This window comes from Triticum dicoccoides, chromosome 1B, assembly GCF_002162155.2.
Source record: "Triticum dicoccoides isolate Atlit2015 ecotype Zavitan chromosome 1B, WEW_v2.0, whole genome shotgun sequence".
Lineage (NCBI taxonomy): Eukaryota > Viridiplantae > Streptophyta > Magnoliopsida > Poales > Poaceae > Triticum > Triticum dicoccoides.
The window spans coordinates 387,521,772-387,538,145 of record NC_041381.1 but is presented as its reverse complement, the minus strand read 5'-3'; the positions used below and the strand labels follow the sequence as shown (position 1 = coordinate 387,538,145).

Genomic DNA, 16,374 nt, shown 5'->3' with positions numbered 1-16,374 from the left:
GTATAATGCCTGGTCATCAATATTTTGCACCAAATCTCAGCAAATGCTCTAAATACATATATCAGGAACTTTTTCTAATACTCTAGTAACATAATCTAAATTAGCTGATGTGGAATCCTTCATAACTAATCGGCCGACATAAAGCCGGTGAAATCAATAACATAACAGAACAATAATTAAATGCTTAGTCATTTGATTAGTATGCCACACTACATACCGGTGACAATCACCATATTTTATTTACATATCTAAAGCCATCGGCACCTGACATTATCAAACTATAATAATCAGTATGCCACACTACACATTTATTTAACTTGCAATAAAACTTCAACAAACATATCAACTAATGGTAACTGGTGTATGCCATGCAGAGAAAATTGCACTCTGGCAGAGCAACGACATGCTAGAAGCTGACAAAAGTATTACAGATTGACAATAAATAATAGATAGCTCCATCAGTACCCATCGTTGTTGGGACTATCAAATTAAAATTCCATATCTATCAGAAAACTGACAAAGCTTGAAGGCCTCATAAATATGAAGAAACAGCATGTGCAGAGGGGCCATACATACTGATTAAGAAAACTCACTTTTTAGCAACCAGACTCCCTTCATTCAACAAAGGAGAGGTGGGGGCATGGTCATGGGATTTGGGCTCAGGAGCAGTAGGGCTGAAAATAGAGAAACCATACACATCATAACGATGATGTACTTCGACAGCCATGCACATGACGGATAGTGTAAAGCTATCTGATGGAGTCATGTACCTAGGGTAGGGTCACAGACCTGATCTAAATACCCTGCCCAAGGACACCCTTAGAAGAGGTCACCTTCCAGTCGACCAACGAGGGACTCACTCGACTGACTTGAAGGACTCGACCACGAAGACTCACTCGACTACCAGGAGGTCAAAAGGCACTCTGCACTGCAACGGCTTGTAGTTAAGTAGACTTTATGGTAGTTAAGACACTTTATGTGGGACGTTACCAGTAACGCCTCGGACTTAATGTCCCTTAAACCCTTCATTACGTGGGATGGCTGGGGTCCTGGCGCACTCTATATAAGCCACCCCCCTCCACAGGCAGAAGGGTTCGGCACCCTGTAACTCATATACATACAATCCACTCGACCGCCTCCGGGCTCCGAGACGTAGGGCTTTTACTTCCTCCGAGAAGGGCCTGAACTCGTACATCCCTTGTGTTTACAACCTCTCTATAGCTAGGACCTTGCCTCTCTATACCTACCCCCCACTCTACTGTCAGACCTAGAACCACGACAGTTGGCGCCCACCGTGGGGCAGGTGTTTTTAGCAATTTTGTGGAGAAGTTGCGATTCTTCCGAGTACTTGCATCATGGTGGCTGCTGGCGTTTTGGTTGAGGGTCGAGAGATCCGTCTCGGCGCTCTCACCTTCATCGCCGACGACTCCGCCTGGCTCCAGGAGGCTCCACTCGACGTTGATGCGCTCCCCGTCCGCGGTGCGACGCATTTTCGCGCATGTGTCCGCGGTGTTCTGCTGCGGCAACCGTCGACCCCGTATCGGTTGACATCCCCATCAACCACCCTCCCGGTCTCCCGCCAGCGCAAGCGCTCGGGCCGGTCGAGGATTCAGCGGTGGGTGAGGCACGCGGTGGCTCGCCAGACGGCCACCACCCAAGTTGCGGCAATCGAGCTCGACGAATCTCTCTACGGCCTGTTCGATCTGTCGACTGGCTCCGTAGAGACCGCATCCGAGTGCGATAGCAGTGATCCAGCGGTGGAAATCATGATGGTCGACGGGCCCCGCAGTCCCCCTGGCTTCGCTCGTGATGGTGGAGCAGGCGACGGAGGCGACCCCGCACGAGACCACGAAGAGTACCAGCCCGAGCCACTCGACTCTCTGCAAAGAGAAGAACTTCGCCACAGGAACGTGGATGTCCTGCGTACTCCCATCGCAGGAGAAACCCCCGAGGCTCACGCCTTGGAGGAGGCACGTTTGGCCAATTTGGCCGAACGCACTCGACTGGAGAATCTTCAGCGAGCACTCGACGAGCGCGCGCGGCAACGAGTTCCCGACACCAGCCGACGTCAACTCTTCCCGCCGACTCAGGTATATCGAACCCCAATCCAGAATTTGGCAGCTGCGACCCGTATAGCAGAGTCCATCCAGCCCTCTCAGTCGGAAGCTGGCAGAGGCTTGATGCAGATCAGGGATCTGCTCCGGGCAGCAGGAGATCAGAATTCGGCCGTGTCGCAGTCGCACAACAGAATTCACAGTCGATCCGTCGCTGCGAATACGGTTCAGTCAGCTCACAGTCCCAGATCGCCTCCGCGGCGTGAAGGGCGCAAGAATCGGCGAGACCAATATGGTGACCGACTCGACCGAGATGATAGGCGTCGAGTGCCCAATTCCCCTCTGAGGGGTGGGTCTTACGCTCCTCGGCAGCAAGATGACAGACGTCAGCTCAGTACGGGGCGAAGAGTTCCAGTCGACCCCAGAGAACCAGGCTTCGACGCGCGATCCATTATCGTGCAAGGTTTGGTCGACCGGAACAGAGCTCATCGAGGTGGACTCGACAGAGATGCGCCCACAAGCAGTCGAGTGCATGTTTCTGGTCCTGAATGTTTCAGCAGAGCTATCAGAGCCGCAGTTATCCCTCCCAATTTCAGGTTGGCAACAGGAGTCAGCAAGTTCACTGGTGAGTCTAAGCCTGAAACTTGGCTTGAGGACTACCGAGTGACGGTTCAGATTGGTGGTGGGAACGACGAGGTGGCCATGAAGCATTTGCCCCTCATGCTGGAAGGTTCTGCCAGAGCATGGTTGACTCAATTACCTCCTAGCAGCATTTACACTTGGGAAGATCTGTCCCAAGTGTTCATCAGAACGTTTGAAGGAACTTGCAAGCGACCGGCTGGACTGACGGAGTTGCAAGTCTGCGTGCAGAAGACCAATGAGACTCTCAGAGAGTATATTCAGAGATGGATCACTTTGCACCATACTATGGAGAATGTGTCTGGTCATCAGGCAGTCTGCGCCTTTAAAGATGGCGTCAAGAACAGAGAATTGAGTTTGAAGTTTGGTCGAACCGGTGACATGACCTTGAGTCGGATGATGGAGATTGCTACCAAGTACGCCAACGGCAAAGAAGAAGACCGACTCCGAAGCGGCAAACACAAGTCGAGTCAGTCGGAAAAGGGAAACACCAGTCGGAAACAGAAGCGGAAGGCTGAACCGGCAGCTCCTGGAAAGGCTCTGGCCGTGACTCAGGGAAAGTTTAAAGGGAAACCAAAAGGATCCTGGAACCCTAAGAAGGTAAAGGATAAAGAAGGGAACGACATGAGGGATATGTCGTGTCACATCCACACGAAGAAAGACGAAGAGGGGAATATCATCTACCCGAAGCACACCACTCGACAATGTCGACTCCTGATCCAGCAGTTTCAGGGAAAACAGTCTAATAACAAGGAGAAGGAGTCGGACAAGGCCGAAGACAAGGAGGACAGTGAGGAAGGATATCCGCATATCAACTCTACTCTGATGATCTTTGCAGATGTGGAGAGCAAGAGTCGATTGAAAGTTATTAACCGTGAGGTAAACATGGTTGCCCCAGCAAAAGAAAATTATCTGAAATGGTCCCAAACACCCATCACCTTCGACCAATCTGATCACCCGACTCATATTGCCACCCCTGGGAGGCAAGCTTTGGTGGTCGATCCAGTTGTTGAAGGCACTCGACTGACGAAAGTGCTTATGGACGGTGGTAGTGGGCTGAATTTACTGTATGCAGACACACTGAAAGGAATGGGTATTCCGATGTCCCGACTGAGCACCAGTAACATGAGCTTTCATGGAGTTATACCAGGAAAGAAAGCCGAGTCACTCGGCCAAATAGCTCTGGACGTGGTGTTTGGCGATTCGAAACATTTTCGCAAAGAGAAGTTGACGTTCGAGGTCGTGGATTTTCAGAGTGCATATCATGCCATTTTGGGGAGACCAGCTTATGCACGGTTCATGGCTCGACCATGTTACGTGTACCTCAAATTGAAGATGCCCGGCCCCAAAGGAGTGATCACTGTCACCGGTGATCGGAAAAAGGCAGAAGAGTGCTTCCAGAAAGGCTCAAAGATTGCTGATTCCCAGGTGACAGCGATCGAGTTCGAAGAATACAAGCAAAACGCAGATCCGAGTGACTTGCTGCGATCCAAGAAACCCGCCACAGAGTCTGCATTTCAATCGTCCGGTGAGACAAAGCCTGTTCACATTCACCCGACCGACCCAGATGCAGCTCCGACCCACATCTCCACAACACTCGACCCGAAATAGGAAGAAGCGCTCATCCAGTTCCTCCGTGAGAACTGGGACATTTTTGCATTGAAGCCCGCTGACATGCCAGGTGTTCCCAGGGGACTGGCTGAGCATTGCCTAAGAGTCGACTCATCTGCAAAACCAGTCAAAGAGCATCTTCGGCGGTCCGCCGTCCAGAAGAGAAAAGCCATTGGTGAGGAAGTGGCTCGACTGTTGGCGGCAGGATTTATCCGAGAGATATACCACTCCGAGTGGCTTGCTAATGGTTCCTAAGAAGGACAAATCACTCCGAATGTGCATTGATTTCAAGCACATCAACCGGGCCTGCCCAAAAGATCATTTTCCTCTCCCTCGCATAGATCAAATTGTTGACTCGACCGCGGGATGCGAGAGACTGTCTTTTCTAGACGCCTACTCCGGGTACCACCAGATCCGTCTGTATGGACCCGACGAGGTAAAAACAGCTTTCATCACTCCATTCGGGTGCTTCTGCTATATCACCATGCCATTCGGCCTCAAGAATGCCGGAGCCACATTTATGCGAATGATTCAGAAGTGTCTACTCACTCAAATCAGTCGGAATGTGGAAGCGTACATGGATGATATCGTCGTCAAGTCACGAAAAGATTCCGACCTGCTCGCTGACCTCGCCGAAACATTTGCCAACCTCCGAAGGTATGATATCAAGCTCAATCCATCAAAGTGCACATTTGGAGTTCCGGGTGGCAAGTTACTCGGTTTTCTCATTTCCGAACGAGGAATCGACGCTAATCCAAAGAAGATCGGCACTATTCTCCGAATGAAACGCCCTGTGCGAGTGCACGATGTACAGAAACTTACTGGATGCTTGGCCGCATTAAGTCGATTCATCTCACGACTCGGTGAAAAGGCATTGCCTCTTTACCGACTGATGAAGAAGGCAGACAAGTTCGAGTGGACTCCAGAAGCTGATGCAGCGTTTGCCGAGCTAAAAGCTCTGCTCTCCACCCAGCCGGTGCTTGCTGCTCCAATCAGCAAAGAGCCTCTGTTGCTCTATATCGCAGCCACAGGACAAGTCGTCAGTACTGTGCTTACGGTCGAGCGGGAAGAAGAAGGAAAAGCTCTCAAAGTTCAGCGCCCAGTGTATTATTTGTCTGAAGTCTTGACTCCATCCAAGCAGAGATATCCTCATTATCAGAAGCTTGTGTATGGAATATACATGACCACAAAGAAGGTTGCTCATTATTTCTCTGATCACTCCATCACAGTCGTCAGCGACGCTCCACTATCAGAGATTTTGCACAACAGAGACGCAACTGGTCGAGTGGCTAAATGGGCGATTGAACTTCTTCCCCTTGATATCAAGTTTGAGGCAAAGAAAGCCATTAAGTCCCAGGCAATAGCAGATTTCCTCGCCGAGTGGATTGAACAGCAGCAGCCGACTGAAGTTCACTCGGAGCATTGGACCATGTTCTTTGATGGCTCTAAGATGTTGAATGGTTCCGGTGCTGGGGTTGTCCTGGTTTTCCTCAGAGAAGATAAGCTCAGATATGTGCTCCAGATTCACTTTGATTCCTCCAACAATGAGGCAGAATATGAGGCCCTCTTATATGGGTTGCGCATGACCATTTCACTCGACGTCCGTCGCTTGATGGTCTATGGCGACTCAGATTTAGTGGTCAAACAAGTGATGAAGGAGTGGGATGTGAGAAGCCCAGCCATGACTGGATACTGCAGTGCAGTGAGGAAGCTGGAAAAGAAGTCCGAGGGGTTGGAGCTCCATCATATACCCCGACTGAAAAATCAAGCAGCTGATGATCTAGCAAAGATAGGTTCCAAGAGAGAAGCCATTCCGAGTGGTGTGTTCTTGGAGCATATACACACTCCGTCAGTCAAGGAAGATCCTTTCACCGAAGAAGCTCCACAGCCCAAGAGTGCCACAGATCCGACTGAGGTTGAAGTCCCAGCAGTAGTCGACTAGGTTATGGAGATCTTGGTGGTCATTCCCGATTGGACAGTTCCATATATCGCATATATCCTGAGAAAAGAGCTCCCGGAGGATGAGGAAGAGGCTCGACAGATCGTCCGTCGATCTAAGGCCTTTACCGTAATCAAAGGACAGTTATACAGAGAAAGCGCGACTGGAGTTGGTCAGAAGTGCATAACGCCAGAAGAAGGTCGAATCATCCTTAATGATATTCACTCAGGGACCTGCGGTCATCACGCGTCCTCTCGGACTATCGTGGCCAAAGCATACCGAGCCGGATTTTACTGGCCAAAGGCGAATGAGATGGCAAAGGAGATAGTAGATAAGTGCGAGGGATGTCAGTTTTACTCGAATATGTCGCACAAGCCTGCATCAGCCCTGAAGACCATTCCACTCGTCTGGCCTTTCGCAGTATGGGGGTTGGACATGGTCGGTCCTTTGAGAACAGGGCGAAGTGGCTTCACGCATGTGCTGGTGGCAGTCGACAAGTTCACCAAGTGGATTGAGTCTAAACCAATCAAGAACCTTGACGCCGGTACTGCTGTTAGCTTCATCAGGGAACTAATATTCAGATATGGAGTCCCTCACAGCATCATTACGGATAATGGGTCGAACTTTGACTCGGAGGAATTCAGAGATTTCTGTAACTCTCAAGGCACACGAGTCGACTACGCTTCAGTCGCCCATCCGCAGTCGAATGGACAAGCGGAGCGAGCCAATGGCCTGATTCTCAAGGGATTGAAACCCCGACTGATGCGTGATCTCAAGCATGCAGCTGGAGCTTGGATCGACGAACTTCCCTCAGTGCTTTGGGGACTGCGGACCACACCTAATCGGTCGACCGGAAGAACTCCATTCTTCTTGGTCTACGGAGCTGAAGCAGTCTTGCCGAGTGATCTTCTCCACAATGCTCCTCGAGTTGAAATCTACAACGAAGCAGAAGCTGAACAAGCGCGGCAGGACGCAGTCGACCTTTTAGAGGAAGAAAGGGAGATGGCTCTGATCCGGTCGACCATCTACCAACAAGATTTGCGTCGTTTCCACGCCAAAAATGTGAGAGGTCGAGCCTTTCAAGAAGAAGATTTAGTTCTCCGAGTGGATCAGAAGAAACAACACAAGCTTGCTCCTTCTTGGGAAGGACCCTTCATCGTCACCAAAGTTCTTCACAACGGGGCGTACCGTCTTTACAACGTCGAGCATAATATCGACGAGCCCCGAGCTTGGAACGCGGAACTACTCCGCCCATTTTACACTTAAGTTTTATCACTCGGATGAGTTGCAATAAAGTACTTCTGTAGTTCATGGACCTCAAAATAATAGTGTCATAGTTCCTCCATAATTTTTGTCACTTTTTATTTTGTCCAATAAAATCCACCCTCACTGGGTGACTTAGCCGCGAATCCGTTCTGCCTAAGTTTGTAAAAAATCCTACCGAGTGGTGAGCCAGACTCCCACTCGGAGGCTTAGCTGCGAATCCGTTTCGCCTAAGTTATAAAAAATCCTACCGAATGGTGAGCCAGACTCCCACTCGGAGGCTTAGCTGTGAATCCATTTCGCCTAAGTTATCAAAAATCCTACCGAGTGGTAAGCCAGACTTCCACTCGGAGGCTTAGCTGCAGTCCAAGTACTCGCCTAAGTTACCGAAATCCTACCGAGTGAAGAGCAAACCTCTCACTCGGAGGCTTAGCTGCAGTCCAAGTACTCGCCTAAGTTATGAAAATCCTACCGAGTGGTAAGCCAGACTTCCACTCGGAGGCTTAGCTGCAGTCCAAGTACTCGCCTAAGTTATGAAAATCTTACAATGGTAAGCCAGACTTCCACTCGGAGGCTTAGCTGCAGTCCAAGTACTCACCTAAGTTATCAAAATCCCACCAAGTGAAGAGCAAACCTCTCACTCGGGGGCTTAGCTGCAGTCCAAGTACTCGCCTAAGTTATCAAAATCCCACCGAGTGAAGAGCAAACCTCTCACTCGGGGGCTTAGCTGCAGCCCAGTGCTCGCCTAAGATATAAAAATCCTACCGAGTGAAGAGCAAACCTCTCACTCAGGGGCTTAGCTGCAGCCCTGTGCTCGCCTAAGTTATCAAAATCCTACCGAGTAAAGAGCAAACCTCTCACTCGGGGGCTTAGCTGCAGCCCAGTGCTCGCCTAAGTGGACTAAGGAATAAGTCGACTGCAGTAAGCGTCTTGCTTTGGGCTTGCAAAGACATTTTCGAGCCAAAAGCAATCTTATTCAAACACCAAGTTCAAGTTGGGATCGATACCAAAAGTTTATCGGTTACAACTCCACTCGGCATACCGAGGCAAATTTAAAGCGTCGAGCTTAGAAGAAGTTTTTTACCCCTTCTGTGGAGGGCTGGAAGATGCAACAAACTCATCAAGATCAATTCCATCCGCGATCCGAGTGGCAGCCGCAAGGAAAGTTTCCATAAAGGACCTGAAGTCGTGTTTCTTGGTGTTGGCCACCCGGAGGGCCGCCAGCTTCTCTTCTCGCACATCTTTGCAGTGAACTCAGGCCAGACACAGAGCAACATCTGCACCGCACCGAGCCGAGGACTTTTTTCCACTCCTGCACTCGACCAGGGATCGTGTTCAAGCGAGCCATCAGCGACTCGAGGTCATTCTGAAGTGTCTCCCCGGGCCAGAGCGTCGAGTCGATGCGAGATATGGCGACCTTCAGCCTTGCAAGATAGTCCACGACAGCTGCAACACGGGACTCCAGTCAGAAAACATTCATGGCAACTTCGTCGTTCACCGGAGAATTGACGGGGTCGAGGTTTGGTTCCAGCCGGCTAGTTTCTTCTTCAAAGTTTTGACAAAATTCTGCAAGGACGATCACCGAGTCAAGGCGATGGTCGAATGGAAAAACCACGATTGGAAATGAATACCGAGCATAGAGGTTTACCTTCAAGCATAAGGAACAGCTTCTTGGCAAGACCACTCAGGAAGGGCTCCAGATCATTTTTCTTCCCAGTCAACTTACTGACTTGGTCGGTCAGGGCAGCTTTATCAATTTTCAGTCGACTGACTTCCTTGTTGGCGAACCCAAGAGCAGCTTTCAGATTGGTATTGTCTTGTTTAAGCTTGGTGACTGAAGCTAACTTCTCGTCAGCAAGCTTGATCTTCTCAGCTAATTCAAGGTCTTTTTTCTGTTGGGCCTCCCTTACCTTACCTGCAAGTTACAGCAAGATCAAATTTTGAAACAAACGAAGGGAAAAAGCAGTCGTCAAGGTCTCACCAAACATACCTTCGGTCTCCTCCTTTGCCTTCGTCAGATTCTCCTGAACCAGCTTCAAATTCAGCTCGAGCTAAATGTGCTTGTTTTCCAGCTCAGAGTAGCGAGCCACAAGATCACAGGAGTTCTGCGAAGAACCAATCGACTAAATGTCAAATATAATTCACTTCCAAGTGAAAAAGGAAAAATCACACGTTTCTAAGACTACAGCTGAATACAAGCATTCGACCGTAGTCTCGGGGACTACACCCAGTGGGTGCACTCAGCGTGCCCCCACTAATCCTATTGAAGACAAAGTCGACCAGTCGACCGGCTTTCGAAATCCATTCGCCATAGTCGAATGACGGAAAGACTGAAATTATAAAGCCTAAGGCTAACACGGAGTCTAAATCGACACATCCAATGGGTGACTACCGTAGATGTTGGAAAGAAAAGTTTTTTATAGCATATCCTAACAGAACAGATGATGGTCGACTGACCTGAACATTGCTTTGAAGGGCGGAACTGGCGTCGTAAGCTGCCTGGCTCGCATCCCGGATGGTCCTTAACTGCTCCATCATGATCCCTACCTGGCGTATCGCCTCCTTCGCGGCGCCAGCTTGGTCCTCTGGAACGTGGTGCGTCGTGAAGAGGGAGGGCTGCTGAGCACTCGTCAGTGGATCTGCGAAGGACACAGTGTGTCGAGTGGTGTTCTCCTCCTCCGCAACCAGAGTCTCAGGCGCCGTCACATCCTGGGGCACCCTGTTGGCAGACGTTTTCCTACTCCTTCTGTGCTTCAGCGGTTCCTCGTCTTCATCGTCATCAGGGAGAGTGATAACAACATTGGATGGAGCTACAGAAAAGAATCAGAATTAGAAATCATGAGTCAGTCGACTAGAAACGGTGTTAAGAGTATAATACCAGGTTTTGAGGTTGCTGCGTCCTCCATCACATGGTCGTCAGCCCGGGCTGAGGTCTCAGAAGTAGCAGCACTGCAACTCCAAAGAGTCAGTCGACTAACTCCAGCGCCAACCAGAGATAAAGTTCACACAAAACAAGAAGACGTAAGCAATATGATTACCCTGATATGGTGGGGATGGACACCTTCATCTTCGGCAGGTGCTTGGTCGGCTTCGACGGGGCCGCCCTGGGCTGCTTCGGCGCCTTTTCAGTCGGCGCCAGAGAGGTGATCCGGGGACGCTTGGTCGACTGAGTAACAGTCGCGACCCCCTCGCCGCGTTCAGTCGCAGGGTCATGAACAAGTTTCGACCGCCTTTCCGAGCGCGGTGGTGCGACCTCCTCCTCCTCCTCTTCGCCGTCATCATCATCATCATCATCGTCATCGTCATCATCATCGGCCTCGGCGGCGTCCGAGTCCCACTCCTCCTGACTCTCGCCCCCGCTCGCTTCTCCCTCCTCAGTCGGAGCCTGCGCTCCGTTGGGCATTGAGTACAGTTCAGTGAGGGCCTGATGGACAACAAGACAAAGATTAGTCGACCGATCGACAGAGAAAACAGAAATAAATACGACAAAAATACAATGGGAAGTGGAGCAGACATACCTTGTTTGGGTCACTGTGGCAGTCGAGTGGAGGAATCCTTCTGGCTCCGCGAGGGTTATGTCGTGGTTCTAAGCCTGACAGTAGAGTGGGGGGTAGGTATGGAGAGGCAAGGTCCTAGCTATGGAGAGGTTGTAAGCACAAAGGATGTACGAGTTCAGGCCCTTCTCGGAAAAAGTAACAGCCCTACGTCTCGGAGCCCGGAGGCGGTCGAGTGGATTATGAATGTATGAATTACAAGGTGCCGAACCCTTCTGCCTGTGGAGGAGGGTGGCTTATATAGAGTGCGCCAGGACCCTAGCCAGCCCACGCAGGAGAGGGTTTAAGGTGAGTTAAGTCTGGGGCGTTACTGGTAACGCCCCACATAAAGGCCTTTACTATCATAAAGTCTACTTGATTACAGGCCGTTGCAGTGCCGAGTGCCTCTTGACCTCCTGGCGGTCGAGTGTGTCTTCGTGGTCGAGTCCTTCAGGCCAGTCGAGTGAATCCTCGTTGGTCGACTGGAAGGCGACCTCTTCTAAGGATGTCCTGGGGTGAGTTACTTGGATCAGGTCCATGACCCTACCCTAGGTACATAACCCCATCATTAGCCCCCGAATGGATTGAGGCTTCGAGTGAAGAAGGAGTTGATGTCGTTTCCGATTAATCTTTGCGCTCTAGTTGTGCGCTGTTCTGGACCAAGGAATCTCTTCGTTGACAGGGAGCAATTTGCCTTCAGTCGACTCGATCCATTCTGTTTTTGCGTCGAGTGATCTTTCGGGCTTCGACGATCTCCGAGCGACGGATCGCCGGAAACACCGCGTCTGACAGACTGATTTGTTGCTCGCGGATTCCGCGGGATGCAAAATTTGGGGGCGCGCGCGAAGCGGGGCGGACCGCGGCGTTCGGATGGGACGGGGCATAGACGCCTCGATCTCCGCGCCGCCTTTTTCGCCACGTATCCAGTCTGCATAACTGCTCTCAGATATGATTAGATCGACCGGGCCCACATGTCAGCCACTCGGAAGGGACCTTATAAATGCGCCCGGCGAGGATTTCTGTGCTGCGCCCCAGCATTCTCCCTCTCTCTCTGCTTCCTTCTTCCCAGCTCAGCGTGCTCGCTCTCGCCCCCGCACCACTTCCCTTCGCGCATCTCTCCGGCGACCATGGCCAAGGAGAAGACGGCGGCGCTGGAGCACGCCAAGAAGGCGTCGGCGTCGGAGAAGGCGAAGGGGAGATCCAACAGCCGCGGAGGGTCCTCGTCCAGATCCCACCTGCCGAAGGGCTGGGTCCAAGGAGACTGGATCCAGTCGACCATCACAGAGAAGGACCTCCTCGACATGGCCAACGAGGGCTTGATCCCTCACGGAGCTGCGAGGTTGCCGGGGAAGGAGTGGCAGCCACAGCCAGAAGAGGGTGAGTGTGTGCTTTTGGCCACTCATGTTGATCATGGGTTTTCCTTGCCGCCAAGTATTTTCTTCCGTGGCTTCTTGAATTTCTTTGGAGCGCAGCTTCACCACTTTACCCCAAACTCCATTGCCTATCTTGCTGCATTCGTGTCCATGTGTGAGGGTTTCTTGGGCTGTCGACCGCACTGGGGTTTGTTCAAACATATATTCACGTGTCGCTCTCAGACCGTGAAGAAGGCGAGCCCCGGTGATGAAAAAACCCGAGTCGTCCAAATGTGCGGGGGCCTGGGGATTCAGGTGAGGAATAAGAGCACCTTCCCGCCCATGACCTTTCCCGAGTCCGTTAGAGGCTGGCAGTCGACTTGGTTCTACTGCCAGGACCAGTCGACGCCAGGGCAGTCGAGTGGACTCCCTCCGTTCACCATGGACCGAGTGAGCAAGCCTTCCCTTCTGAAGCTGATTCCGGAGGAGAGAGCCGACGTGAAGATGTTGATGGAGCGCGTGGTGCAGTTGGTTCGGGAGGGAGTCACAGGCATGGACCTCTTGGAGGTTTTCCTCAGGCGTCGCATCCAGCCTCTCCAGTTCCGGAGCCACTGCATGTGGTTGTACTGTGGGACCGAAGACGAGACCAGAGTCCATCCAGAAGCAGTCGACGATGTCACTCTGGAAAGATGGATGGCGGCCGTCACCGGAAACAAGGACAACCCGCGCGGAGCCAGAAGGGTTCCTCCACTCGACCACAACAGCGACCCAAACAAGGTACACTTGCTCTGCTCTCCACTGCGCCCTTGTCGTATTCATCTCTGTTAATCCTGCCGACTGGTCGACTGATTCTTGTCTGGGCGTCTGTTAGGCCCTCACCGAGCTGTACTCAATGCCCAATGGGGCACAAGCTTCGACTGAGGAAGGCGAGGCGAGCGGGGGCGAGAGCCAGGAAGAGGAGGAATGGGACTCGGATGTCGCAGAGGACGATGACGACGATGATGATGATGTCGGTGATGAAGACGACGTCGAGGACGAGGAAGAGGAGGGGGAGGAGGTCGTGCCACCGCGCTCGGAAAGGCGGTCGAAGCTCGTCCACGACCCTTCAACTGAACGTGGCAAGGGGGTTGCGACGCAGTCGACCAAGCGCCCTAGGACCACCTCTCCAGCGCCGACTGAAAAGGCGCCGAAGCAGCCCAGGGCGGCCTCGTCGAAGCCGATCAAACTCTTGCCGAAGATGAAGGTGTCCATCCCTACCATATCAGGGTAACCGTGCTGCTCATATTTTCTTATTCTGTGTGAACTTTATTTCTAGTCGACGCTGAAGTTAGTCGACTGATCCTTTGGAGTTGCAGTATTGCTACTTCTGAGACCTCGGCCCGGGCCGATGACCACGAGATGGAGGATGCGGCAACTTCGAACCCAGGTACTGTATTCTTAACACCGTTTTTAGTCGACTGACTCGCGACCTCTGATCCTGATTCTTCTTCGCAGCTCCGCCCCATACTGTTATCAATCTTCCTGACGACGACGAGGATGAAGAACCACTGGCACGCAGGAAGAGTCGGAAGCGCCCGCCAGTAAGGTGCCTCAGGATGTGACGGCGCCTGAGACTCTGACTGTGGAGGAAGAGAACACCACTCGACACACGGTGTCTTTCGCAAATCCACTGACGAGTGCTCAGCAGCCCTCCCTCTTCACGACTCACCACGTCCCAGAGGACCAAGCTGGTGCAGCGAAGGAGGCAATACGCCAGGCGGGACTCATGATGGAGCAGCTGAAGACCATCCGAGACGCGAGCCAGGCAGCTTATGACGCCAGCTCTGCCCTCCAAAGCAATGTCCAGGTCAGTCGGCCGCTGTTTGTTCTGTTGGATATGCTACCAAAAACTTTTCTTTTCCGGAATTTATAGCAGTCACCCACTGGGTGTGTCGAATAAACTCTGTGTTAGCGGGGGCACGCTGAGTGCACCTGCTGGGTGTAGTCCCCAAGGCTAAGGTCGACTGCTGACAGTCGGCCTTAGGCTTTATGATGTCAATCTTTCTGCCAGTCGACTGGTCGACTGGATTTCACAAACCGATGGGGGCACGCTGAGTGCACCCACTGGGTGTAGTCCCCGAGACTGTGGTCGACTGCTTGTAGTTGATCACAGTCTTAGAGAATGCATCTCGCTCTTTTTTTTTGAGGTCGACTGGTCGACTTTGTCTTCAACAGGATTAGTGGGGGCACGCTGAGTGCACCCACTGGGTGTAGTCCCCGAGACTACGGTCGAATTCTTGTATTCGGCTGTAGTCTTAGAAACGTGTGTTTTTCCCATTTCACTCGGAAGTGAATTATTTTTGACATCTAGTCGATTGGTTCTTCGCAGAACTCTTGTGATCTTGTGGGTCGCTACTCAGAGCTGGAACAGAAACATACTCAAGTCGAGCTGAGCTTGAAGCTGGTTCAGGAGAAATTGACAAAGGCAAAGGAGGAGACCTAAGGTATGTTTGGTGAGACCCTGACGACTGCTTTTCCCCTTGCTTGTTTCAGCATCTGATCTTGCTGTAACTTGCAGGTAAGGTAAGGGAGGCCCAGCAGAAGAAAGACCTTGAGCTAGCTGAGAAGATCAAGCTTGCTGACGAGAAGTTAGCTTCAGTCACCAAGCTCGAACAAGACAATACCAATCTGAAAGCTGCTCTTGGGATTGCCAACAAGGAGGTCAGTCGACTGAAAACTGACAAAGCTGCCCTGACCGACCAAGTCAGCAAATTGACTGAGAAGAAAACTGAACTGGAGGCCTTCCTGAGTGGCCTTGCCAAGAAGCTGTTCCTTATGCTTGAAGGTAGACCTCCATGTTTGGCAAATATTTCCAATTGTGGCTTTTTCCATTCGACTATCTCCTTGACTTAGTGATCACCCTTGCAGAATTTTGTCAAAACTTTGAAGAAGAAACCAGCCGACTGGAGCCAAACCTTGACCCCGTCAATTCTCCGGTGAACGACGAAGTTGCCATGGATGTTTTCCGACTGGAGTCTCGTGTTGCAGCTGTCGTGGACTATCTCGCAAGGCTGAAGGCCGCCACATCTCGCATCGACTCGACGCTCTGGCCTGAGGAGACACTTCAGAATGACCTTGAGTCGCTGATGGCCCGCTTGAACACGATCCCTGGTCGAGTGCAGGAGTGGAAGAAGTCCTCGGCTCGGTGTGGTGCAGATGTCGCTCTGTGTCTGGCCCGAGTCCACTGCAAAGATGCGCGAGAAGAGAAGCTGGCGGCCCTTCGGGTGGCCAATACCAAGAAGCACGACTTCAGGTCCTTTATGGAGACTTTCCTTGCAGCTGCCACTCGGATCACCGACGGGATTGACCTTGATGAATTTGTTGCACCTTCCAGCCCTCCACAGGAGGGGTAAAAAACTTCTTCTGGCTCGACGCTTTAAATTTGCCTCGGTATGCCGAGTGAAACTGTAACCGACAAACCTTAACAGGCTTGACGCCTGAGCACTTTCGGTTCCTTTAGATGTCGATTCAAACTTGGATTTGGTGCTTGAATACGATTGCCTTCGGCTCGGAATGTCTTTTGCAGGTTCAAAGCAAGGTGCCTGTGCTTAGGCGAGCACAGGGCTGCAGCTAAGCCCCCGAGTGAGAGGGTTGCTCTTCACTCGGTAGGATTTTTATAACTTAGGCGAGCACGAAGCTGCAGCTAAGCCTCCGAGTGGAAGGCTGGCTTACCACTCGGTAGGATTTTGATAACTTAGGCGAGCACGAGGCTGCAGCTAAGCCTCCGAGTGAGAGGATTGCTCTTCACTCGGTAGGATTTTCACAACTTAGGCGAGTGCTTGGACTGCAGCTAAGCCTCCGAGTGGAGGGTTGCTCTTCACTCGGTAGGATTTTTATAACTTAGGCGAGCACGAGGCTGCAGCTAAGCCTCCGAGTGGAAGGCTGGCTTACCTCGGTAGGATTTTCACAACTTAGGCGAGTGCTTGGACTGCAGCTAAGCCTCC

The 16,374-nt window shown here is 51.6% G+C and overlaps 1 long non-coding RNA gene across 2 annotated transcripts; it reads right to left on the bottom strand.

The window, feature by feature from the left end:
• Positions 1 to 279: 279 nt before the first annotated feature.
• On the bottom strand, positions 280 to 850 carry LOC119336932. Of its 2 annotated transcripts, none has more exons than XR_005162926.1 (2): positions 790 to 850; positions 280 to 674 (listed from the first exon to the last, which is right to left on the bottom strand). It is a non-coding gene; the product is annotated as an uncharacterized LOC119336932 (long non-coding RNA). The 2 variants fall into 2 exon arrangements; XR_005162928.1 differs by having other exon boundaries at positions 771 to 812.
• Positions 851 to 16,374: the final 15,524 nt, after the last annotated feature.